Raw genomic sequence first — 24487 nt, forward strand, 5'->3', positions numbered from 1 at the left:
AGAACCACCTGAACCCATGCATTTTAACTAAATAGGCAGCTTGCCCAAGATCACAATTTTAAAATGGGCAAAAATCAACCACTACCCAAAAGATTACTTAAATTCAAAATAACTGCAAATGTACTCTTTGTCCTGAATCATTTGACCATTACATATATTTTTTTGTCCCAGCTATGCAGAGTTTAGGAAAAAGTGACCTATACCCCCATGCCGGATTTTATCGTTTAGGAGACCAGTAGATGCTCTGCAAGTTCATAGATCAAATTTTACAAAATGGTTAGTGTTCGCCATATCAGGGTACCTGCTTTATACTTGGCGCATTAGGTCTAAGTTGTTAACTGCAAAGTAAAGCAGAGGACAACACATGCCTTGGCATAGTATGTTAATAACACTATGACTTTTTTGAAAAATTTTATTTTTCTATTTTGTTTTTAACTGGCCATACGTTTCTATTCACTTTTTATTATTTTACATTTTTATGATTTTTATGATATGACAATCATTCATAGTATATTGTATTTTATCAAAGAAGATTGTTGTTTATACATTTTTTGAATGATCTCTATTTGATCGAATAAAGAATATCAATCTATCTAACTGCAAATAAGTATTTTTCTGGTTGGGCCAGAAACTGAAAAAAATGAAGCAAACGCTACATCTTTAAATTTACACAACGCATTAACAAAAAAAGCACTGGAAAATCAAAAGTAAGGTTTGTCTGCCAGTCCTTTGGCTTTATCAATGCTTTTTTTATCATGTTTTTGAGAAAATATATTGTTGGTCAGCTGCTGGTGCCTCAGCAATAGCAAAACAAAAAAGGAAATTGACTAAAAGCAAAAATATACTTTGGTATCAAAAAGCACATCTTGCCATAGTAGACCCTGGCTCTGAAGGGAACTACTGTACGCGACGATGTGCTCGTCGTGAAAGAGCAGAATGCAGTCACGCACACTAAAGATAGCCCATAGCTGAAGTGGGACGATGCACTGCCCTAATCTGTAGGGGGAGTGATACAACAACAGAAGAAGGCATTAAGAGGGCTGGCTGATAGCCTCAAAGAGTAAGATCGGTGTTTATATTCACTGAAAAAAACAAAGTTTAAAGTAACTTTATAGTTAGGTGAAATGTTCAGTAACAACATAATGTTTTTAACTAAACAAAAGTACAGAAATTCACTAGTTTTAGTTATCGTAAGTAACTATATCTCGCACCCCACCATGCACAGTTTGCTGATCAATAATTTAATTGCAAATATTGCAGTGATATCATCAATGATGTCATAGAAGAAGTCATGAGTGATGTAATATTTGGGGTAATTGGCAGTGCATGGAGTGGGCATGAGTCACAGTTACCTTCGGGCACGAGTTATAGCTAATTGAAATAACTAGAGCTGGTGAATTTCTGTGGCTATTAGAGTTTAAAACATAATGTTGTTGCTGAACATTTCATAAAACTATAACATTACTTTAACCTTTGTTTTTTTCAATGAACTTCATGTTTTTTTTTTAACCTAAAGTAATATTTTATTATCATATGTAAAGCCAAATCACTGCCATGCATGGCTTTGGGTCTGGCTGTAGGGCCTGGCTTGTGGCCACTACCTGTGGCCAACCCCTCACAGGCAGCCAACCCCACGCCTTTGGCAATGCATGGCAGGGGATGGGGGGGTTGGCCAAAGGCCAGGCATAGAGGGCCCCAAAGGGCAACCCCCGCTGGCAAACAAACCTCTCCCGTTCCTTCGCACACAACACCCACTCTATATGTAAAGCAGTCCTATCATCTTTCTCCAGAAATTATCAATAATTGCAATCAAATATATATTCCAATAGTGGCAAACAACATTTAAAGAACTTTTTTGGAGCTACATGTCTGTAACTCTTTCTTTTTACACAGTTTTTATTTTTACATTTAGATATGAAATTTTTTAAAATAAATAGTCAAGATATATCATTTTTTCTTTAAGAAAATAATAAATAAAACAAATATATCTCTGTAATCTCTTATAGCGCTTTACACCCCAGAAACTAAAATGGTAAAAATAACCACATCAAGGCCATGTAGTTATGTGATACATCAGCAACACATAAAATACCTCAATGTGACCAGCCCCTAGGTGACAATGCGATCCCAGCTGTAGCGCAAAAGCTTTAGCCTGGGAAATTCCTTTCAAAATATGGTAAGTTCTCCTAGGGTCATGGTTTCAATGATCCAGAACAATTATGTTTCTTTTTTCTAGTGTTGCTGAGGGGCAGAAGCAGTCACTACAGCCCCCTCACAACATACACACATATTGGCGATGTCTCTGTCCCTTCTAGGGACATCACCAAAAACAAAATATATGTAAATATCTCTCCCAGGGCATTATTGGGTGCTCTTTGAAGGAGCAGTGAATACTAAATGAGTGGCTGCTCATTTATTATTCACTGTTTGCAATTTTTTATTATTTTATGGATGTCCCTGTTCTACCCAGGACACCCAATGTTTTTTGCAGTAGCCGGCATAAAGTATTTTGTTTATGCAAAATGGTGTGCCCCGTGCCCACTGGACCATGCCACAGATATTGCAATGTTGGGTACTATGAGGGCTGGATCAGGGCCCCCACAGCCCCGTGCACCTGCAGGAGCCGGCATGTTTTTCTTTGTTTTTAAATAGCATGTCCTGGTGCCCACCCATAGCACCCCAGGCACCCCACAGCTAGTCTAACGTTGAGGTCTACTGGGAGGCCCAAGGCCCTTGCAGCCCCACCGACTCCCCAGTATGCACCCATCCCGGGTGCAGCAGGAGCCGGCATTGCTTTAACCCCACAAGAACAGTTTTCTTGTGCTCCCATAGAGGGTCAGGGGAAGCAATCAAAGCATTTCCCTGTTCTTGAGTGCAGGCAGGGCCGTTCTTTGTTCTCCCATCAGGTGGGGCAACCGTGGCAGATTCCCTGCCCACGCTTGTGGGGAGGGACACAAACAGTGTCCCAGGGATTGTGGACCAGGGGGCTAGGGTAGGGCTCCATTTTAATTAAGTTATCGGCACCAGGCGATGGGGTGCCTGGGGCCTTGTGAAGACATGGTGAGTGGGGCTACAACCCACTCCCCCTGAAACATGTCATATGCCTCACTAGGGTTTGGCGGAATTTACGAAATTCACTTTCGCAAATTATCGCGAAAATGTTAAAAATCTCCGCAAACAAGCGGAAATATCACGAAGATGCGGACGTTTTTTTCCCGCCCGTTCGCGGTATTTTCTGCGTGGTCGCGGCTCGCCAACTTACCCATGCGGTTGCTCGCGGGCGCGGCCATCTTGTTTTCACTTGTCTCGCGGTGCATGATTGCGAGAAGAAAGACGTGATCACGCGATGAATGACGTTACTGCGGGCGCGAACTGTCGCGAGACAGCGCAAATGGCTACCAACAATCCAACATCTCGTGGAGAACGCGACCGGATCGGGAAAACTTGTCAGCGAATGCGGGGATTCAGGTAAGGCGATCGCGCGCACGTGAGAATGTATTATTTTACAGCGTGAGCAAGCAAAAGATTTCCGGTAAAATGCGGATTGCGGAAATTTTGACATTTTCGCGCTCTCCGCGGAACGCGAAAATGTCAAATTATCACAATTTCCGTGAGCGGAACGGAATTTTAACCCAGGCCTATGCCTCACCCACTTCCCACCAGAAAGGTCTTTAAATAGAAATGGTGAGAGCCCATGCTTTCTTTTTTTCAGTTTTTATTTTGCCGCAGTTTCACAGCTCCCCCGTGAATTTGCAGCAATGTTATTTTCAAAAAATATTTTGACCCCAGAGAAACCCACCACCAGGCCTGATAAACTCATAAACGGATTGCCACCAAAATACAAAAAATCATTCCTTCTGGTCCAACAGCTAGCTTACTCACAATTTTGATCTAAATCCGTTCTGCGGTTTAGACTGTAGCTGTGTCTAAAGTGGCTATGGCCTGTGCATTTCCATGCGTAAACTAGTCACATACTAGCACATGTTTGGAAAGTATTGCGGAGATTTTTTAAGTGACGCCAAAGTTATTAGCAACACAAAAAAGGCATATCCTATGGAAACACGATGCTAACTATAATTACACCACTGGGTAATATATACATATATTTAAAGTGATGTTATATGTAGGTTAATATGTCACTGATAACATTTATGTTTTGAATTTTAAATTAACAAACAAATTCACCAGTTATAGCAGAGCTAACTATAACTTGCGCCCGTGGGGCTAACTATAACTTTCGTCCAGCCATTCACTACTTATGACCTCATATATTACATCACAGATGACATTTTCTATGACATTTATGACATCACTGATGACATCTTAGCCATGCACACTGGGAGGTGGCCATAGGGCTTGGCCTGCTGACAGACCCTGTGGTCAAATTCCCAGCAGGTTGCCAACTCCATGCCGGGCACAGCTTTTGGCGTGTGCCTGACAGAGTTGCCCTTCGGGCCCCGGGACCCCATCGAAAACATATATATTGGGGGGAGAGATTGTGCAGCTCCCCCAAGCCTTAACAGACCCCGAGGATGTTATTCGGACAAAATATAGTGACATTAATTTTGAGTTTTTAATATCCTGTCACAGAAGTATCGTGATGCAGGAATATTGTTGACAAAAAGATTGCTTTTTTAAGGTAAGTAATATTGTTTTCAAGAATATTGTTGTTGTTAATATTGTAGACAATAATATTGGTATAAAAAATATTGTTTTTAATTATCTTTATGAGTTTTAAATAATAATACTGTAATGGTATATGTTACATATATATATACATACACACACACACACATATATATATAAATATGTATATATATGTATGTATATATATATATATATATATATATATATATATATATATATATATATATATATATATATATATATATATATATATAATTAATATTATTTTGATATTTTTATTTCACCATCGGTTCAGGTACATTTATACTGAAGCATCCGTAAATAATAAAACATTCTTTAACAAGAAAAAAGAAAAGAGAAAACAAACCCTGAGAACCTACAGAGGTGCAGTACAGTACCATTATGGCTAAGTTACAGAATATAGAGGTACTGACAAAAAAAGGGTTACACAAAGATCAAGACATAAACAGTAAAGATAGTCACTCAAATATGTTTAATTCACTGAATTGTACCTGGAGTGCATTCATCCTGATTTTCCAATATATTACAGGGGCCCAAATAAATTTCCCTAATTTCCTAGTCTTCCACCCTTTCTTCTCATACAGACCCTTTTCCAATTTATACGTAGCTAAGAGTCATGTAAGCCATTGTTGAAATGTGGGGGGAATAGGGGCCACCCATGCAGATGACACACAAATTCTAACCAAAGCCATGGCAAGAAATACAAATTCCCGGTGAGCTAACAGCGTTCCTTCTCGAGCCACACCTAAAACCATCAGCTCGGCAGACAGTTTTATTTGGATCCTCAGGGTTTGCCCCATAAAATCCTCTATAGCTCTCTTAGGAGGTTCCAAGGCAGGGCAAGAGGCAAACATATGAACTATATCTGCCTCGTCGGCTTGACAAAGGGGACAAAAAATACCATCAGTCTCACCCCATTAAGCAATCTTAGCTGGGGTGTAATAGAGCGGAAAAAGTGTTTTAAAATGTTATGCTTGGAGGATTGCTACTCTTAAAAGGGTGTAGCCAAGCTTAAGCGACACCCTAAACTCATACCCTTCAACGTTCAGCTTCTGCTGCCATTTCTCAGGGTGTTTTTATAGATCATCGCTCTGTAGTTGTCTCAGCTCTCCATAAATCTGGGCGATTGTACACCCATCAGGGTTTTGGACCATAACTGGATCTCTTGAGAAAGCTTTCGCTCTCCCCTTCTTCCTTAAGATAGAGGAACAGATCTGGAGGAATTAAAAAAACTCCTTGCGATCGAGCTTGAAAAGGATTTGGCCTTTCTCAAATGAGATTATACCATCTGAGTCAAAACAATCCCCCATCATCTTCACCCCTAAAGCATCCCATCGTTGCATAATTCCATCGTGAAAAATCTCGGGGAGAGAAGGATTCCCAAATAAAGTAGTATAATAATTCATTCTTCCTAACCCCAGCTTTTTGCTGACGCCAGTCCAGACTGCTACTGCTGCCCCAAGGGTCTTGAATTTAACTTTTTTATAATAACTGTCTTCGCTAAATCTCAAAAACCAATTAGGGGCTACTCTTTCTAACAGTGATTCATATACATCCGGAGGAGCATCGTTTCTCAACTGGTCAATGACCTTTCCACCCAATAACCCTTGGATGGATTGGATCACCGTGGCCCAATAATATATTTTTAAATCAGGGACCGCCCAGCCCACTCTTTCCCTAGATAGGGACATATATCTAAGCGCTCTTCTCATCTTCCCTTGAGCCCAAATAAATCGGTTAATCAGCCAATCCATTTCTTTAAACCAATGATTTTCAAATGTCAGAGGTATCGTCCTGAATAGAAACAAAATTTGGGGGATTGTCCCACAATCAAAAGATGCAAATTATTTAGCCTATCAAAGTCTTTCTTAAATTTTTGAATCACATAATTAACCCTGGGCAACGAACTCCGCTCCGCTGCCAGAGTTTGGGGAGATTTGTTAACTATGGATTCCATTCAAATCACACAATTCGGGCAAAAACTCACTCCTCCATGTCACCCACAAATGATTTGATAAAGCAACTTTACATGCTGAAAAGCTTATAACCAATTCACAAAAGTGAACTTTGAAAATTATCAGGCAATGAGAGAGGTGATGATTTTGGGGTCCCCCCTAACCTAGGGGGAGGACCAAGCAGATGCCTTGGACACAAAGAGCATATCATGCTGAACGATTCAGTGGTGGTCCCATCCTCTTAGGACCACCCCAAGCACAGTTATGGGCAAAAACACAATCCCAACCAAAGGCCCTGCAAAGCATTATGGGACGAGATTTGCAGTGGGCAGTGAATATTATAGTATCCAATATCAAAATAATTCTACAAAGAGCTGCAGTTTAACTAGTCATTACTAGGTGTCCCTCACGAGTCAAAGCACTGAAATTATTACATCAAGCTGCAGTTCAACTAGTCGTTGCTAGGTGACCCTCAAGTCAAATGCCCTCAAGTCAAATGCTTTTGCATTTAACTCATGAGGGACACCTAGTAATGACTAGTGGAACTGCAGCTTCATGAAAGGGTTTCAATGCTTTTGCATTTGACTCGTGAGGGACACCTAGTAACGACTAGTGGAACTGCAGCTTGATGTAATAATTTCAATGCTTTTGCATTTGACTCGTGAGGGACACCTAGTAACGACTAGTTGAACTGCAGTTCTTTGTAGAATTATTTTGATATTGGATACTATAATATTCACTGACCACTGCTAATCTCGTCCCATAATGCTTTGCAGGGCCTTTGGTTGGGATTGTATTTTTGCCCATAACTGTGCTTAGAGTGGTCCTAAGAGGATGGGACCACCACCGAATCATTCAGCAAGATGTGCTCTTTGTTTTCAAGGCATCTGCTTGGTTCTCTCCCTAGGTTGGGGAGGATCCCGAAATCATCACCTCTCTTACTGCTTGCTAAATTTTCATTTTCACTTTTGTGAAATGACTATATGCATTTAAGAATGTAAAGACCTGATCCCTGAAGGGCTGGGCCTACGTCACTCTGGCTTGACTGAAGCCAGTCTGCGTCACTAGGGGAAAGGGTTTTTGGAGGACAGATAACACTTGTCCTGCCTACCTTGAGGGACTGGTAGGCAAGAAGAAGACTAATTGGACACCAACGTTGCAGAACAGGTCACTAGCTTTCCCTGAGACTGCGGGGCTGGGCCTGTGGCACGTGGCTTGACCGGGACCAGGCTGCACACCCCAAAGCTGACAGGGCATCTAGCTGACACCCCCACGGCAAGTCCTAGTGCAGAGGAGCAGTCTGCAGCATTTCACATACCGGCGGCGACAGCAAACTCCAGTCCGTGGCTGTGACTGGCCACCTGCACTCTCCACCTGCCAGCGGACCGGACGACTTTGTCTGCGGTGTTCCAGGGAAGCTGCCCACACCCCCACCCCTCCCCTGGCAGCGTAGATCGTACTGGCCCCCCGTGACAGAGGGAAAGGGACGGGAACGGGTGAAGCCTCATCTCATCGTCAAAGAAATTCCAGAGTGATACAGTAGTGGTCTTCCATGACACCTGCTACTGTTGCCACGAGTGTCTCCATACAGAGGTAAGACTGAACAGACATAAAAGGTTTAAAACCTCCGCTTTTCTTTTCTTGGAGGAGCACACTTGTGACATTTCTACAGAGGCAACGGGCGGATTTTATTTCTGATCCTATCACGCCCCTTGGCCTCGGATCCCCGTTTTGAATACAGGGGAGACTGCCTGTTATACCGGGGCAGAGGCGGCCGCCCTCTCCCATAATTTAGTTCGATTTTCTACACTCCATCAAAATGCTGGGTTCATCAAAACGCTTGTGCTCCCAAAGCTTGACAGGGTTGGATCAGTTCTTTCAATTTCCATCGACGTTCCACGGCAACATGGCAAAAATCTAGCTGAGCAAAGAAGGACTGATTCTCATATGTCCGTCTGGCATTCGGGCGGGCCTTGGCATACACTTCCTCTCAAAGCAAAAAGTTCCTAAAATAAATTAGTATTGCCCTTGGCATTGCTTTTCATTCTCTACCGGGTTGCAATGTTCTTTTCAAGGTCAAAGGGAAGCGGTGAACCCACTGTATCTCTGTTTCCCAATTTAAGTGCTGGAGTTCTGGAAAGGCTCCCCTCAGTAGCCTCAATATATAGGCCCGTATGTCATCCCCTTCTATTCCTTCTTCAATACCAAGTATCCGCAGGTTATTACGCGTTTGCCTATTTTCAAAATCTTCCATCTTCCATTGAAGATCCGTGAACTGTGTTGCATACGTTTCTGCCTGTGCCTGAGTTCTGACCAAGCCATCTTCAAGTGTGCTAGCTCGCTCTTTAACATGCGTCAGACTCGAGTTTATATTGGTGCAAGCTTTAGCCATTTTCCTTACAGCACCCTGAAGTTTCTTTGTTGCCAGTCAATTGTTCTTTCCATCCATTTGGGTCTCTTCCTGCAGTTGCTTTATAGATTTGTAAATCATTTTCAAAGAGGGTGCAGTGTCCTCCTCCTGTCCCAAAAGATCTGAATAAACACTTTGGGTAGCAGAGTATTCCCATTTTAAGTTAGGGTCTGCATTGAGTCGGATGTGGTCTTCTGCTTCACTTTCCAATGGATGAGAGTCTCTATGTTTCTTCAGGAGCCTTTTTGTCTGACCACCATATCCTTCTGAAGGGTACTGAGACTGGAGCTGGAGAGCTGCACTTTGCTGCTATCTTCTACATCAGAGGAACTGACTTCAGAGCCATCGGTTACTGAGTAAAATGTATCCCCGAGAACCAAAGTGTCCTCCAACCCCTTAAAGCCTGTTGCCTCCTCGACTAACATATTGGTGTCCAGTTGGGCTGTAATGCCCGCAGGCCATTCTTGTGCCAGGGAGGAGTGGGCTATGTTAACAGGATTGTCCCCCAAATTGAGACTGTCTGCCCGGATTCGGAAGACAGAAGAGGTCTGTGTCTGTTGGCATCCTCAGGGCTTTCCGTAGTAATCTCGCCATGGATCTCATCCATTTGGTTTATCGCCTTGTCGACTGGCTGTATACTACAAAGGGCATCCCCCGTGGTTGAAGAGCTCAGCTGCTCCCCAGCATTGTCTGTATCAAGTTGTTTAATCGTTTTTTTCTTGTGGCTAGCCATCATGCCATTGCCATCAACTTGAGGGGTCGTGGTGAAAACGTCTGTGATGCTATGCTGCCCCACTTGCCCTTGGAGAGCAAGCTGTAACTGTGGTAGTGGTTGTGAATATGCCATGGGATCTATTGGGCAAGCTTTTTGCCCCTTGGTGCCCGTATTACTGTCATTTAGATAATTTTGCTTTGCATCCTCCTGCATCTTACCTTTCTTTGGGCCGTCCTGGGTCTGTTTCCCCTTAACTGATATCATGGTGTTGGAGTTCGTGCAGGCCACCGTCTTCGCTCCCTGAGTGCGATGTGCCAAGATGCTGGAATTTGGCTCTGTACTCGCCTGCGTTTTGGGAGCCTTCAGGCTTGTCGCCCAGTTGGGCTTAGGAGTAACCCTGGGCGTAGTACTCCGCTTCGCCCACGGAGTGTACGTAGCGCTGCCTGCTTCTCAGTTTTCGAAGTAGGCATAGCAGGCAGCGCTAAGCACACGCCAGGGCAAAGCAGAGCTGCCTGCCGCCCGCCACCCGCCTCCCGCCCGCCCTCCTTTTAAAATAATGAAAACTATTATAAAAACATTAAATAGTAATGCCTTACCTGTAGCACGGCGTCTCCGGGGCTCCCTCTTCCTAGTTGACAACTTCTTTCCGCAAATGTGCATGCGCGGACACCCGCGCATGCGCATTTCTCGTGAGAAATGCGCATGCGCGGGCGTCCGTGCATGCGCATTTGTGGAGGGCGGGCGGGAGGCGCGTAGTGGGGCTACGCGGAGCGCGCAAGTGTGCGTAGATTTGGGCACACTAGGCGCTGCTCCACGTAGCCCCACAACGTCCACTACGCCCAGGCTTGCTTAGGAGGCATCCTCACTTTCTCCAGTCTGTTGGTGCAGCCCTGCGCCGTGACCCACCCGATCCTTGCGGGCGCTCCTGTATCTCCAGCCCCTCCTCTCCACCAGCCCTCGGTAGCTGCCGATTGGAGCGCTCTCTGTGTCTCCTGGACGGTTGCCAAAACCAGTGTCAGAAGTCCCATAAGAGGATGAAGGATGTCGGAGTCGTTCACCTCCAGCTGGTGAGTCATGGGGGGCATGAATTTACTATGTTTTTAAGGTGGTGAAGGTCCTTCGAGCCCTTAGAGCATTCTTGGAAACAAGGGACGAGCAACAAAGCTGTCTCAATCAGACACCATCTTGTCTCGACCATTTTATATATTTTCAAATAATTGTTGTTAATATTTTTTAATATAGTTTGGAATTTTACGTTATTTAAAATTTAAATTGAATTAAAAGCAGCTGAATTAAAAGCAGCTGTATTCTGCTTGCTCCCTCCAGGAGGGAGCAATATCATTTCTTTTTCCCTGTCGGCCGGGTTGAGAGCAGGGAAACAGAACACACGCCTGCCCGCAGCTGGCGGGAGCATCTCTAAATCTCCTGCCTGCTGGGAGCAGACTTACATGTTTGTCTTGCCAAGCAGGAACAGCCATGTGTTTCCCCACCCACAGCAGTGCAGGCAGGGGAGCTACTGTGTCTCGGGGGTGGGCTTCCCAGGGTAAGGGGTGAGGAGGGTCCTTTTGGTCCCACCACAAAGGGCCTATCGAGGCCTACCCCCTTTCCTGCCATCACACAGGAAATTCCCACTGCCAAATTAGGATGGCAGTGGGAATCCCAATGTGTTTGCGGCGGACGGAACGTCCGTCCACCACGGTTCCGCAGGGTGGTCCTTTTCAACCCGCCTTGCGGAACAAGGACACAGAGCAGCATTGCGGCGGTGCGCACCGCGGTAGGGATTACGGAATGCCTTTTCACCTGCATTTTTGTGGCGTTCATCCCGCCGCAAAAGACAGGCAGAGGCCGAATTCGGGGGCCAGTTGCGGGCCCCCTCTGTGTGGGGGGGTGCACTGGGGGGTACCCATGGTACCCCCCTGCATTTCCATGCACCAAGTGGCAGGCACACGTAGTGCAGGGAAATGCAGTGCAAGCACTTTTGACATTGTGTACAGTGCTGCAGTCAGCAGCACCGTCTGCAATGTTAAAAGCCCAGGATGCACCCCCAGTGTGGCGGGAGCATCCTAATATGTGTGGTGGGACCGCCGCACGTCTGGCAGGCGGTCCCAGCACCGCAACTATGGCGGGCAGACTGATGTCTGCCCGTCATCATAATGAGCCCCTAAGTACTTGAGTCCCTTAATGTCTTCCAGCAACATTTTTCTCTTGCAGCTGGCAGCCAATCAGAGCGTCCACTCCTGTGGGAGCGAATGGGCCCATGCGAAAAAAAACTCCCAGGGCCAGTCAGAATACTCCATTATTTAGAACTAGGTTTGAGGGAGTCTCGCTAGCATCCCTTGTGAACCTACTGTCCACATATACAAATATTTTTAAACCATAATATCTTTAAAACTACTAAATAGATATACGCCAAATTGCAAAAAGCATAATCTGCGAACCAAGACCTAGCTTCCTGTGAAATTTGGTCTAATTCCCTTCAGCAGTTTTTGCGGTAGCGCTGGCTAAAGAAGTATATGGGAAATGCATGGGATTTTGCGTTTTGGGAGCTCCCTTTTCTCTTGGCCTCGCTTGATGGATCACCCCAAACTTTCCATGCACAAACTAGGCAAAAACAAGAGTACTTTTTGGGAGATTCGTCAAATGGCACCAAAGTTGTTAGCAACACACAAAGAAAGCATTTTCCATGGAAACGCTGACCTAGCTATAATTACCCTGTGGTGACTGCCACTGGGTAAAATATCTATGAATAAATAAATAATTAAATAAAAGATCAATGAAAAAGCTTAAGACTCTTTCATGGTTCAGTCGATAAAGTCTCTCTGAAGTGGTGAAGAGGATTAAAGATGGGAGTGAAAGGAAGTCACAAACTTGGTTCTCAACACTAGCTTGTCTGGAAAAAAAGGTGGCATGTTGGCTACACCAAGAGAGCCTGGAGCAGGCATGGAGCGTCCATTGGGGCGTTGGGGCATTGCCCCCCCCCCCCCCGCCCGCGCCCACAGCTCCCTCAGCATCTCTGAACTTAAGTAAACTGACTCAGTATACTTAAGTTCAGAGACGCCGAGGGAGAACTGACAATCAGTCAGTCAGCATGACGTCGGACCGCCCACCCCCTTCAGAGTCTGAAAGGGGTGGGCGGTCCGGCGTCATGTTGACTGACATGCATTGTTAGACCAGCCAGGGACAGGCAGCAGCACAAGTGTGCATGAGTGGGGAAGGTGAGCTAATTTTTCGCCCGTGCCCAGTCATGCACAATTGTGTTTGCACTGGCTTGTGCATGCCCATTAGGAGCCCCTTGGTCTCCTAATGGGCAGGCGGCGGGCGAAGAGTAACCGTGCCCTAAGCCAATCCTGGTGCTGCAGCAGCACCAGGATAGGCTGAGGGGTTGCCACTCCAGTGCTGTTCCTGCTTGAAGAGGCTCCAACGTGGACCAGGAGCAGAGGCAGTCAGGCAAGTTTTCTAAATGTTATTCTCCCTCGGCCCCCCATCACCGCGCGACCGCCCACCGCGAGCACAGCAAGCCGCGAATGGAACTGTAGCAGTACTACCTGCAACTGATCCACGTGTGATGGAGGAGTCAGCACCCGTGGCATAAGACGCCATAAATCCTAAAACACGAGGACATGAGCGAATTGTATTGTATGTTCTTGTACAGTGCACACTGAAGGGACCTTCCAGGCTGGCGGTTTTAAGCCAACTTCATGTATGTATTTTTGGTGTGGAACAGGAGGCTAAAGTCACCTTGTCTTGTGGTCTCCTCAGAGTACGCGAGAAATTGGGTTAAGGTCAGCCTATGACCAGTAATCTTTTTTGATGATTAAAAAACACAAAATCTTACGTTTTAGCTCTGTGGCCTTAAGCCACACGTAACGTCATCTCCTCATGTTTATTTACTTAAATCCATGAAATAGCGCGTCATGATCCATAGCACATGGTGCAGAGCAGGACATAAAGCCAGCAGCGAAGAACCAAATAATAATATTCGAACAGGAGGATGTCTCCTGAAAGGTTTTGGTATCTTTGTAGTACATGTCTGAGGAGATCAGATGCAATAGATGGGTACACATCGCGAGAGGTTTTAACAAGTGCTGTTGAAGTTCATTTTTATAAGTGGACCAGTCAGATGTCAGTATAGCATTCCAGTTCGTTGGGGCATTTCCAGAAAGTGACTGTTTCAGGGTGGAACACTTTCTGAATGCGGGGAGTGTCCTGCTTTACTAGGGCACAACCCATGCAACCTCCTTGCAGAGCACGCCAGGGTAAGGCCTGCAGCTTGGTACTCTGCCCATCAGCCACAGGTTCGCGCAATCTCTTCTCACAAGTTCCACCAGTGAGAGCTTCTAAACTGCCCATCAGTACCAGAGTCTCATACTAAGATGATTGCGACAGTGGTGAGCATGTGCACCAGGTTCACCAAACCATGTGGGGGTCCCAGACCACAGGTGAGCAGGTCCATTGACACAATTTGAGTGTGGGAGGAGGTATTCCATGGCTCACGCCAATGATGTATGGAGAAGTTCAGGGAATGACTGCAAGACCATGGACAAACTACTCAATTATTTATGTTCTATCTCGCCACAGCCGATCAGTGCAGAACACCGAAGATGGCCTTTCACTCGCACCCCATGAGAGTTACGGACAGTCTTACAATTTTTTAAAGATATACAATAAAGTGCATATTTGTCAGCATGTTCCATATCACGAGGGCGAGCTTCACCCATTCAAAGACTTTCATTCATCCAGTAAGCATGCTGGGGCTTGTAGTTTGTAGTACATGCCTAGAAACCTCAACCTGATGTGCGCTTTCAGAATCGCGTTTTATGTTAACTCATGGAATCTCGCCATTTTCTTCTAGGCATGTCATTGGCAAGAATGGGAACGGAGCTGCGCTGCCAGTGCATAAAGACGGAGTCTAATTTCATCCACCCCAAGCACATTCAGAAGGTGGAGCTCATCCAGAGCGGGGCTCATTGCAAGAATCTAGAAGTCATGTGAGTACCTCAGACATTGCTTGTGCTCTTGTGTAAATAAGATAAATAGCGCTATGTGAAAGTGCCTCCTGCTGGGGTGTTTTTCTCTCACTAATGTAATGCCATTCTGCCCATTAAAGTTTTTTATTGTGCTTTTTCCAAGCATCTGCGAATTAGACGTTTCATCCTCTGTTTTGGGGGGGTGGGTTGGAAGGTTAATCTGCCTGCTGTAAAGAACATGTACCTGATGCAGATCACAAAATGCACATGATGTAAATAGGTCAGTGAGTCACTGCTTTTGACAGAGAGATCCTTGTGTTACTTGCAGTTTGTAAGTTAAAATCCTAACATAGAACAGTGAGCTATTAACTATTAACTAAGAGCTGCATGCAAACTGCAAGGTAAAAATGAATGCGTTAATATGTTTTACCTCCAGTCTTTGTTTGATTATCCTAATGTTTCAAATATAAATTGTTATATTTTTATTGTCGGCACCTGGTAAAGCCTGACCACCATTACCATAATTTGTGGGCAATTTTTGGACGAAGAACAAGAGGCCCTAACCTCCTTTGCTGCTCTTTCATCCCGGCTACAATAGTTTTTTAGATTGGAGTTAGGGCTATGTGTCTGCTCACTCTACATGGTGGTTGGGGTGGGTGCACATTTTGAACATTGTACTCAGAAATGCATTGTATCTCGAAGTCTGGTATGAAGCTCTGTGGTTATACTGAATAAGCAGCTACCTATGTTGTGACATCTCTTTATTAATGAAATAACTGCACTTTCACAATTGCTTTATTAACCTTCCTGCTTTCTCAAATTTGCTTGAAAAGGAACCATTTGGCCACTCTTTTTTAAAAATTTTCTCAGGGATAAACCCCCTCGAACTGCCCTTATGTTGTTCGCGCTCGCTCGCTGCGCTCGATCGCTACGGTGCAGTATGACAATGATTTTACACCCACCACTTTCATGTCACCAGCCGCCCCTGGCCTGGAGCTCACTCACGAGATAAGCTGAAGCGACGGCAGGGAGTCAGACAGTTTTGAGAGTCAGAAGAGGCATCGAGTAGCTCTGCATTAGCTTGAAGATGGTGCACAAGAGGAGCATCAGGAACAAATAGAGATCCCACTATGGTACCAAGGCTGGACTGGATGAACGAGGCATCAGGCGCTTCCTCAGGAGGCTGGAAGGGTGGGGGGCAGGTTTGTTAGTGGGGGACATTTTTGCAGCAGTGCAGTCGCTTTGAAAGCACCCATTGCAGAGCTCCTTGTATATCCAGTAGTTTTCAGGAAACAAGTAAAGTGTCAAGATAACTCTGGTGATTAATGTACCTACTAGAGAGAGATAGGAGTTTTGTCTAGTGGCAGTTTTGACTTATCTAAGTTAGCGCAGAGGGTTAATTTGCCTGCAGCAAAGGACGTGTACCATGCAGATAACTGAACAGTATTGTATGTGCATAGCTTAGTGGGTTACTGCTTTTGGCACAGAAGCGTTTTTGTTACTGTTCATTTCATAAATTATAATCATAATCTGAGCTATGAAGTGTAATCAAAGAGCTACACGGAAACTACATGGTACAGGTTGTAAAGTTATATATATTTTTTGAGTCTTTCATTATCCTAATGTTGCTAAAAAGGTTTGTTTGAGTAGAAATACATTCTTATTAGTAAAGCCAACCCTAGCCACTGTGTTATGTTCTAAATCCAGGGTTTGTGCTTTTCTACACCAAGCACTGTTACATTTCCTACACACCGATTTACACACGTATTGCTCATTGTCTCTGTATTTGTGTGTGATGTAGAGTGCTCCAACATCATACACCAGTTTAGGAGGCGCTATTAAACAAATGAAATAAATGTGAGAGAGGGGCTATGGGCAGATGTTAGGCACTGTTGGAGGGTGATAGGGAGGGAATCAGTGAGGAGGCCCAACAAAGATTGTTGTATCCTGGTGCACAGTTAGGTCATTATTCACACTGCTTTAAAAGCTAATACAATTGAATAGATAATGAAAAATGTGTTTTAGAATACTCCATTTTTGTCCATATTTTCTTGGGGGGAGAACCCCCCCAAACCCTTCTTGTAATGGTCAGGCTCACTCGCTGCATTCATTCTGCACCGTACGGGGGCATTTGGCAAGGGCTCATTGGGATGCCATACCTGTGCGGCTTTACAAACTGCCTGGGAATAAAACTCATCACAAGAGGTGACCTAAATAATGGCGATTGGTCAGGAAAACACAAAAGGTATGAAAGGGCCAACTAATCTATGAGTCACCTGCAAGAATTTTGCTGCGCCAAAGAAAAAACAGACAACAGAACATCCAACCATTTGGCTTGAAAAAGTACAGTTTCGCAGAGAGATTTGCAGCAAGGATGACATTCACAGCCTCAGGTGGCAAATCGAATGCAGGAAACACCTGCTGTTCATTCTCTTCACAAGGAAGTGTAGATTGTGCAGGTTCGGATGCAGAATTCCCTGCTGCCGCAACAGAAGAGCCTCTCAAAGTATATCCCAATCAGAGGACAGATACTCATGCCCAGAATTATTGTGCAATGCGGCGCCACTAGGATGACTTGGGAGCGGTTGATTCTGAGCTTCTTCAGAACTCGAGGCAAGAACGGCAGTGGCAGATAGGTGTAGAGGAGTCCGTGCTCCATTTTAGCCTGCATGCATATCCTAGAGACAGCATTTGTGGGAAACTCCAATGCGCAGCAGAATTTTTGACACTGCATTTTCAACAGTGGCGAAAAGATCAGCCACAGTTCTCCACACTGCCGGATGTCCTTTTCCACCACAGAGCACAACTGCCATTTGGGATCCACCAGCATCCACGGATATACTGGTCAACCTGCTAGGAGGTTCATGATCTGAGAAATACCCTGATGCTCCAGCCAACTTCGGACATGCAGAGCCTCTTAGCAGAGGACCAAGGACCCCACTCTGTCCTTCTTGTTGAAGTACTACATGGCGGCGGTGTTGTCCATGAGAACCTGCACCAGCCTTGCCCTGATGAAAAGCATTTAGCGCCTTATGTGGAGCTCTATTTCCACAAGAGACCAGAGTCCTCTGATCTCCACCTCTCCCAGATGGCCCAGATGGCCTCCCCTAGCCAGCAGTAATGCATCCGTCACCACAGTCAGCTCTTGGGGCAAAAGGGAAAGGGGTCTGCCACTGGTCAGGCTGTGGTCGGATAGCCGCCACTGAAGATCTTTTGCAATCAGCTCAGAAACCTGGATGATATCTGCCAGGTTCCCTTGGAGCTGGACCCAAGAGACTTCAGATCCCACTGTCAAGGTTCCCTTGCTGCTGAACCGACCGAGGCTTCAGAATTCACTGTACAGCCAGCATATGCACCTGGCAAAGTGGACAAGCAGGTGCTGCACTAACTGAGATTCAGGATTGAGGCTGAAACATCGGGATCATAGCTTGAATGTCCTAGACTTGTTGCAACAGAGGGAAGGCCCTGAACTACACTGTGTCCAGAATAGCTTCTTTAAAAGGAAGTTTCTGTGCAGAAGTCCAGTGTGACTTCCGCTCATTGATTGAGAATCCCAACAATGTCAGCAGGATTGCAGTCAGAGGTGGTTTACTGCTGACTGAGGTTAGCCCCCTTTCACCAGCCAGTCGTCTAGTTAGAGGAAAATTGGTATCCCCAATCTCTGAAGATAAGCAGTGACCACCACAGTCACTTTGTGAGCACCAGGGGGCGCTGGTAAGGCCAAAGGGGAGCACTGCCAGCTGAGAATGCTCCTGGCCACCTTGTACTACAGGTCACATGAAAGTAGGTATCCTGTAGGCCCAGGGCTACTATTCAGCTGCCGAGATCTAGGGATGACAGAACTTGATCCAGTGTGAGCATTTTGAATTGGCCCATCCGAAGGACGGCATTCAGATGGCAAAGATCCAAAATAGGATGTAGACCTCATCCTTCTTCGGCACAAGGAGAAAGTGGGAGTAACAACCGTCCTTATTTTTTAGGCTGTCACCCTCTCAATCACATCTTGGGACAGCGGAGCTCACTCTATCAATTAAATGTAGAGGTGCTCCTCTGAGAGCAGCACTAAGACGGGCAGAAGCTGTGGTGGAAAGCAAAGAAATGGGAGAATAAAGCTCTGCTGGACAAACTGGAGTATGCTGGTGTACCCATCAGTCGGATGTAATGGACTGGGAGAAAATTTCAAATCCTGCTTGCCACAAGGTGGTTGTGTGCCTCGAAGGGCTAACCAAAGAGGCTTGAAGATTGATGATGCACAGGGGAGATGGGCAAGGAAAGCCAGTGCCTTTGGTGACCGGCACATGACCACCTCCCCCAAGTCCATGGCCACGATAGGGCTAAGGGGACTGGAGCAGGGGTGGGGGACCTGACGCAGTCTGTATGCCAACCCATAAAATAGTTCCAGAATGACCAAAACTGATTAGTGTAGGTGTCAAAAGGCCTAAAGTGAGTGCTGTCACTTGGCTTTACTTGAAAATCTTCAGGGTGGAATAAGTATTTTTGCCAAAAAGAATGGATTCATTAAAAGCCATATCCATGAAGGATGCCTGCACATCTCCAGAAAAGCATGCAGATCGCATTTGCGTGCGGCAACAAAGCATCACTCTAATTGCTGACTGCCGGCACAAAACAGCTGGTAGTATCCTGGCCAGGCCGAATTAAATATTTGGCTGCATCCTGTCCACCCAGAATGATTTGAGTCAAATGGGCCCTGAAATCTTTACTTGCCACATCCCAAGCGACATGTGTATAGTGGGCAAGTTGATAACTGGTATAGACCGACTGCTATAAATGGGGGTCTCAAATTGACAGAGGTATGCACCTTTGTCCAAGTAGGGACCCTTCCTTCTAGTCAGCACTTAATTGTCAACACAGGAGCTTGGCAGTCTACCACAAGGTGGCAGGGTGAGGCTAGTTTAGACATTATCACAACAACAGTTAATTATTATTTCAGAATACAATAAAAATGACTATTACGTGCCGCCCAAGCCATTCTTACAGCTTTTGGGGCCTGAAATAGTCTGAATTGTCACACTTGTAGGGGTGCGATGGTTAGTAGATGTGTTGGTACTGCCATTGGCAGCGTTGGCAGGGGCAATGTGTGGTGCAAGCTGCAGTGGCCTCTTGACGAGAGCCCTGGAGCTTATTTATTTATTTATTTTACTAATTAAGCACTGGCGTCACTGTTTATTGCCTCAACAAGATGTAAATGCAAGGTGACCATTATTGATCTCTGTACCTTCAGAGCTCATTCGTCTGTATGCGCATAGGCATTCAGAGGATCACAGAGCACAAGCGGTCTGTATGCGCATATGCATTCAGAGGATCACAGAGCACAAGAGGTCTGTATGCGCATAGGCATTCAGAGGATCACAGAGCACAAGAGGTCTGTATGCGCATAGGCATTCAGAGGATCACAGAGCACAAGAGGTCTGTATGCGCATAGGCATGCAGAGGATCACAGAGCACAAGAGGTCTGTATGCGCGTAAGCATTCAGAGGATCACAGAGCACAAGAGGTCTGTATGCGCATAGGCATTCAGAGGATCACAGAGCACAAGAGGTCTGTATGCGCAAAGGCATTCAGAGGATCACAGAGCACAAGAGGTCTGTATGCGCATAGGCATTCAGAGGATCACAGAGCACAAGAGGTCTGTATGCGCATAGGCATTCAGAGGATCACAGAGCACAAGAGGTGTCTACACAGCATTATGCTGGCCCACATTTTGAAGATTCTAGATTAAATTGTCCCAGTCACACTGCATCCTTATTCCGGCTTCCAGCACTGCTATGCTGATACAATGTTGCAGTTTCAGCCTAAAGAGGAGTGAATGTTGCCATTATGCAGCAACCTCGTGCAAAGATTCTGTAACACCTCTTACCATGACATTCTGTCTTCTTAGCAAAGCATTAGCTGTAGATATAATTGAAGAACTGTTCTCCACTGAGGGCAGTAAACGTCCATGATCGTTGTTCGTGGTTTGGGGTAAGCAAGGAAGGACAGTTTTGAATAAGGCCGGAAACAATGTGCAGCAATTCGGACAAATGGAACCTGTTAGTATCCAGCACAGATGTCCTCAAAGGACATCAGGTCCAGAAAATGATGGCACAAAGGCTCAGGCAACAGAAACCAAATCAGTGAGCCGCCACATTCTTTCGAAACAGAAGAAACATTGTATTCCTTTGCCATGGGGTGAAGTATGAGATGCCTTTTGTGGTTTCAGTTCATGAGAGCCTCGATGGAAAAGGCCTGCTGTCTGCAGGAAGCACCCATGCCAACAGACCCGACTCAGGAGGGAGACTCACGCTCTTTGAAGACAAACATCGCTTTATTTGAGGTGTCTCCCGCCTGAAACTGCCTCGGCTTGAATTTAAATCAATATGAAAAATCCATTCCCCCAAGTTTATTTTTTTCTACAAAATCTTCCGCTCTCCTTTTCTAAAACGAAGGCATGTATAAGAAAGCATGTTTGCTTGGTCAGCTAACAAAAACAATTCTAAAAATAAATACATGCTATAAAAAAATAAAGTGACAAAACACTGACAAAAAATAAATAAATATGAATGAAAACAGATTAAATAATTGCTAGATTTGTAAAAATTTGCAGTTGTGAACTCTGATTCTTTGAGTGATCAGCGAAGGTGTTTGCTAAAAGAGAATAAAGCTTCTTTAGGTAAATATGTGAAAAGCGGCAGTGTTGTTTCTGCAGGGGCTACTTAATTATTTTGGGGAGTTGAGGCCTATGTAGACCAATCTATATATTTGCCAGCTTCACTGTTCAGCTGTGTGTGCCATTTGAAAATTGAATTACAGCTTGTACAATGCAAAGGTAGTTGAATGCACGTCTGAGCAATTACCTTTCACCCAGTCACAGCCGGCATGGGGGGGGTGGATGGGGGTTCGTGCAGGGGTTCACGCGTGGGTGGGGGTGATTAAATAATATTTGCAAAAAATAAACTTACCTTCCCGGGTGCCGCAACGCCGCGGCTCCGGGCTGGGTCCCGTTTTCCTGCTCTCCTGCTGAACAGGAACCAGGAAGCCTCCCTCCCCTCAGCCAATCCCAACCCTGCAATGGCAGCGTTGTGATTGGTAGGGACGGCGCCCAGCCAGGCACTTATGGGGAGGCCATTTCTCCATGTAGGCTGCATGCAGCCTACATGGAGAAAAGGGAGAGTGTGCATGACTGGTTTAGTGGGCCCCCAGAGGGCCAACCAAACAGTCAGGGCCCGCAACATTGGGTAAGCCATTCCTTCCCAACCCGCCCACCCACCTGCCCCCAAACAAGCATAACCTTCTGCTTTCTGGCAGTGCGAGAAGCAGAACCATTTTATTTTTCTGCTTCTCGCACTGCGTGAAAGCAGTGCGGCGATGCTCCTCCGCCCTAATGGAGGAGCCGCTACCAACAGGCACCAATGAGGGGCATAGGCACAGAATGTGTAGAACTGTTTCATCTTTACATCCAAAGGTGACACTTTGTGGTGCTGCAGGTTTGATTCCAATAACATGTCAAATCTTTCTTTGAAAAGTCTCCCTGTCTTAGCGAAAGTCATTTTTATTTGATGTATGTCGAAAAAATAATTTCAAAATATTGCTGTTAAATTGGACCGTTATAAGAGTTTATTGTCATCCAGGCATAACTCTTTTTAATAATTGATCTTTGTCTTGCATGAATGAGTCTTTTGCTCCAAAGTGCCCCAAGGATTTTTGTCGTGATTAACTCATTTTTGCCTAGTTTTGATAAAGATTCCTTGATAAACAAGGACTTACTTCACTAGCCCAAACTCTAGCAAATCTGTACCTGAGATGTGCTCGGCCGGAGGTAAAAAAGATGCCTACATGTTTTTGAGTGTAAAATGTTCAGATTCTTTGCGTCTCTCCCTCTCAGTAATTCAGACCTATTACACAGTGTTGGTGAGAGGTTGCTGCTGATGACAATTAGGATTGGCTGTAGGGAGGAAGCCTTCAGTCTCTTACTTAAGGACAGAAAAGCATTTATAGATTTCATGTGAAGGATAAAGTTGCATCTCATATGAATATTTTTATTTCTCTTTGATTTATAGTTTCCACAGAGATCACAACTTTTGTTTTCTTATTGTTTATTTCCAGGCCATATTTTCCAGTATAACAAGCTAGGGCTGTTAATGATCTTTAATGCTGAATTGCTGTTTTACTGAACAGGACAATGTCGTATGCTTACTGGTTAGATGCAACTAGCCTGTTGGCCAGACGCGGAATATGAGAGTTCACGCAGTAACCTACCTGCCTTTTCATCCTGTTCATAGTGGCATTGGTGAAGATGGGTGACAAGTTATTTGCTCTCCTTCCTATAGATTTAATTGAAGTTGAATTTGACTTTAATAACATTTTTAGGTTGGCAGGTGTGTGTGCTCTCGAATACACCTCAGTGAGCAAGAGAAACTCAAGTTCATTGCTGTATTCTGGCCAGATTAGCACATATGAATGAATGAATGAAAGTTTTTATTGCGCGATTGCCTAAAATCATTTGCAATATTCCAACAATAGTGCAATCGTATATATTCCCATTTAAAATTGTGCACATTGCCTAATATTTAAGAAAAACAGTAAAATATATATGCCCAAAAAAGCACCACTTGACAACCAGCAGTTAAAAGGTGTATGCAGCTCCTAGTCATAAAACAAACAGTAACACATACTAACAGCAGCTGTTCCTTTTGTTCAATATTCCAGTTGTGTCCTAGCCTAAAGCCCTAGGCATTAAAGTGCTAGTGTGCTTGTAATAGCATGCTAAGGTGTGTATTATAGCTGCCTGAGGACATCTTCGCCTCCTAGGTCACTCAAACGTTTTGATTAGTTGCTTACGGTTTGTTTGTACAGGCCACAGTCAAGTCATCATGCCCTTGTTGCTTGGACAACCGGGCACGCACCTCTGCCATGTATTTCCCAAATTTGCCTAGTTTGAGGTGCTGGAGAACGATACTGATACTGCTTCTGTGCTGGTCTGGGACCCTTTTGATGGAAGCATGGGTTTTACGACATAGTATAGCAGACCTGGGCACCAGCAAACCAGGTGGAGCAGGGACTCCTCTCGATACTTACAAAATCTGCATTTGGTTATATGTGCGAAAGCGTTCCAACCAGGATTTAGCTCTCTTGTTCTCAAGGGCACCATCCTGGCCCATTGGATGTCTTTTAGGAGCTTCCTTCCAGTGCTTGGTTCAGACATGGCTGTGCTCTATTTTCCTATTATGGTGAAATTAAACCTTGTTGCCCTCCCTTAGCTAGATAGTTAAGTTTGTCTGCTTGCCATAATTGACGAGTGTGTTTGTTTGTTCATAGCATTCTTAATTGCAGCATAGCTCATCTCTTCCAAAAAACAGTTTTCCATTGCAAAACCAAGTACCCCCACAGCTTTTTGCATGTAGCTGTTCCGCAGATTTGCCGTTCCTTCGTATATTGGTCTAAGCACACTTTTTAAGCATCCTGTGGGTGCTTTAATGACTTGGTAATGTTTCGCCTGTGTTCCCAAGCATTCATAGTTTTGCTTGACAAGGCCTGACTCCAGGCGGATCAGACTGTTGCGGCATATAGAGGTAAGTTAAAGATATGTTTGCACACCTGACACTGGGAGTTTTCAAGCAAACTCCCCATTAGATCAGGGAACACTTGTTGCGCATAGCCTGCTATCGCCGGTATTTTGAATTGTATCACCCTCCTGATTGGCAGCGTTGTTGGACTGCACAGCTTTCCCTGAAGTTTGCATAAAGCATTGCTTGTTGATTGAGCCTTGGACTTC

The 24487-nt window shown here is 45.0% G+C and overlaps 1 protein-coding gene across 1 annotated transcript in view; it reads right to left on the reverse strand.

Annotated features, from left to right (window-relative positions):
• Positions 1–24487, reverse strand: part of LOC146772770 (uncharacterized) — a 247132-nt gene that overhangs the window by 187087 nt on the left and 35558 nt on the right.

Source organism: Triturus cristatus, chromosome 12 (assembly GCF_964204655.1).
Source record: "Triturus cristatus chromosome 12, aTriCri1.1, whole genome shotgun sequence".
Taxonomy (NCBI): domain Eukaryota; kingdom Metazoa; phylum Chordata; class Amphibia; order Caudata; family Salamandridae; genus Triturus; species Triturus cristatus.